Source organism: Mirounga leonina, unplaced genomic scaffold (assembly GCF_011800145.1).
Source record: "Mirounga leonina isolate KUSES-001 unplaced genomic scaffold, KU_Mleo_1.0 Mir_82, whole genome shotgun sequence".
NCBI lineage: Eukaryota > Metazoa > Chordata > Mammalia > Carnivora > Phocidae > Mirounga > Mirounga leonina.
In genome coordinates, this window is record NW_023270825.1 from 2,870,125 (window position 1) to 2,873,511 (window position 3,387).

The following is a 3,387-nucleotide window of genomic DNA, read 5'->3' on the forward strand; positions in this document are numbered from 1 at the left end:
TCCCTCCCCCCACCCGTGCTCCTCCACACTGCTCATGCTCTGTGTGTGTGTGTGTGTGTGTGTGAAATAAGTAAATAAAATCTTTAAAAAAAAAAAGAAAGAAAATTAAAAAGCTGGTATCTTCGGGGTGTACCTGTGTGCCCCGTTCTGCTCTCAGCCTTGAAATCCTACACTGATGGAATCAGCCCAATAATCCCATGAGGTGAACACAGTTTTGACGGCCCACCCATGCCTTGCAGGTAAGCAGAGGCACCTAGGGAATGAAGTAATCTGGCCAGCGGAGAGGCCTGCATGTCTCAGCCACACAGCTCTGTAGCCTCACTTTGTTAGCAAATTCTGCTGGGCCAGGAATAGCTTCCCCAAGTCTGCAGCCAGGCAGAGGGTGAAGGGAACGGGGCCTGGGGTGGCAGGAAAACAGCCCAGAAGCCAGTCCTGGGAGGGTTCAAACCCCCAAGACTATTGAGAAACTGAGATATGCGGCATGAATTTTAGCCATCCCAGGAGTTCTTAACCAATCTGTAGATAGAATTCAGGGGAACCGTGAACCAGGGAGAATAATTACAGCTTTATGAACCTTCTTTCACTGAAATCCAGCATTTTCTTCAATTATGAATGTAGGTGGTCTTAGCCATGGCTGCGACTCTGTCACTCATAGAATTCATGATACTGTCTCATCATCACACTGCAATTGTTGGAAAGATCTCAGAATAACTTGTACACTCGCCTCCAAAATCACAGAGATGTTAGACCCACCGCCAGATCTTGTTGCCTTTAATGTGTTAATAACTCAACAAATAACTCAAAATGGATCATAGACCTAACTGTAACAGCTAAAACTATAAACCTCGAGGGAGAAAACAAAGGAGTAAGTCTTGGTGACCTCGAGTTCGACAAAGGCTTCTTAAATGCATTCCCAAAGCATAAGGAACAAAAGAAAGAAGTCGATCAATCAGAGTTCTTCAAAATTCAAAAATTTTGTGTTGCCAAATGATACCATCAAGAAAGGGAAAAGACAGTCCACACAATGGGAGACAATATTTGCAAATCATGCCCTGTAAGAGACTTTATCTGAATATAGAAAGAACTCTCACAACTCAATAATAAAAAGATTGAATAACCCAATTTTAAAATGGGTGAAGTATCTGAATAGACATGTCTCCAAAGAAGATCTACAAATGGCCAGTAAGCGCCTGAAAAGATGCTCAACATCAGTCATCAGGGAAATGCAAATCAAAACTACAATGAGATACCACTTCATACCCACTAGGATGGCTGGAGTGAGAAAAGATAATAGCCAGCGTTCGTGAGGATGTGGAGAAATTGGAACCTTCATGCCCTGCTCCTGGGTATGTGAAATGGTGCAGCCACTTTGGAAAACAGTCTGGCAGTTCCTCAAAAAGTTAAATATGGAAAAACTGGAAAAAAAAAAAAAAAGCTAAATATAGAGTTACTATATGACCCAGCAATCCCACTCTTAGATGTCTAACCAAAAGAATCGAAAATGTATGTCCACACAAACACTCATACATAAATGTCCACAGCGGTATTATTTACAGGAGCCAGAAAGAAAGAGTGTCCAGCCCCTCTGTCTCAGCAGCCATGGAGGGGCAGCAGCTACGGCTCTGCGCTCCCCCGTGGCCCGTGGGCCTCATCAAGGGCCGCAAGGGACCAAGGACACGAGCCAGCAGAAGTGCAGCCGCCACGGTCACACCAAAATCTGTTCAGGACATGATCCAAGAGATGTGTGGCTTTGCCCCATATGAGCGGCGTGTCATGATACTGCTCAAGGTCTCCAAGGACAAGGGGGCCCTCAAGGTCAACAAGAAAAGTGTGGGGACACACGTCTGTGCCAAGAGGACAAAAGATGAGCTGAGCAAGGTCCTGGCAACCATGAGGAAAGCGGCAGCCAGGAGGGACTGAACACCCACCCCCTCTCTACGCAATGAAACCTTGTCAGAAAATGAAAAGAATGGGGCGCCTGGGTGGCTCATTTGGTTAAGCGTCCTGCTTTTGATTTCGGATCAGGTCATGATCTCAGGGTCCTGGGATCGAACCCCCCATTGGGCTCATGCACTGGGCATGGAGTCTGCTTGAGATTCTTTCCCCTTCCTTCTCCCCCCACCATGCGTGTGTGTGTGCGTGTGTGCGCGCTCTCTCTCTTGCACGCAAATAAATAAATCTTTAAAAAAAAGAAAGAGGGGCGCCTGAGTGGCTCAGTTGGTTAAGCATCTGCCTTCAGCTCAGGTCATGATCCCAGGGTCCCTGCCGAGCAGGGAGCCTGCGTCTCCCTCTCCCTCTGCCCGCCGCTCCCCCAGCTTGTGTTCTCTCTATCAGATAAAGAAATAAAATCTTTAAAAATAAAAAAAAATTTTAAGTTAAAAAAAATTTAAAAAAGAAAGAAAGAAACAATGTCCATCAGCTGATGAATGGACAAACACAATGTGATCTCTCCATATGATGGAATATCACTCATGAAAAGGAAAGAAGGACTAACACAGGCAGCAACATGGATCGTCGATGAACTCTGAAAACATTATGCTAAATGAAAGAAGCCAGTCATAGGAGACCACATCGTATACGATTGCTCTATAGGAAATGTCCAGAGCAGGCAAATGTCGAGAGACAGAGAGTAGATTAGTGGTTGCTGGGGGTCTGGAGGGGTAAGGCAATAGGAAGTGACTGCTAATGGGTATGGGGTTTCTTTCTGAGGTGGTGAAATATTCTAAAATTGATCGTGGCAACAGTTGCCCAACTCTGTGAATATACTGAACACCACTGAATTGTAGTTTAAATGGGTAAATTGTATGGTAGACGAATTCTATCCCAATAAAGCTGGTTAAGTAGAGATGATCAACAAAGAGGAATCAGGAGGAAGGAAACACATAGGAGACATCACACAGAGCCTGGTATTTCTGTATATTTTGTTTGGTTTGCATCCCTCATTTGCAGGGGGAGGATGAGAGACCCTCCCTGCAGGGCCTAGAGGTTTCCCCGTCCTGCTCCACACCAGCCGCCTTGGACGCTGCTGACTTAGCTAGGTGACCACAGGAGGGCCACCCCGAGGCTCCTCGTCCCACAGACCCCTGACTGGCCAGTTCGCCATTGTGCAGTTACGGAGGAGAGACCTGAGCCGGGGTCTGTCAGCAGGGCAGGATGTAGGAAGGGAAGTAGACCCAGGCCCTTTCTGGCCCAAACTGCCTCACTCTTCAGAAGCTCCCCAGAGGGTTTGGGACATAGCTGCTGGCCTGGTAAGAAGGAGGCCTCCCAGGGTGACTCCCTCAAGGGGCCACAGGCACGTGGGAGGACCGGCAGAGACAGACCCCAGCCCCAGGCCTCAAACGTGGCCAAGGCAAGTCTCCACGCTGGAGGCCACAGTCTCCCGGCTCC

At 47.4% G+C, this 3,387-nt stretch overlaps 1 pseudogene; it reads left to right on the forward strand.

Annotated features, from left to right (window-relative positions):
- Nucleotides 1-228: 228 nt before the first annotated feature.
- LOC118002476 lies at nt 229-1,920 on the forward strand (annotated as a pseudogene).
- The last annotated feature ends 1,467 nt before the right edge of the window (nt 1,921-3,387 follow it).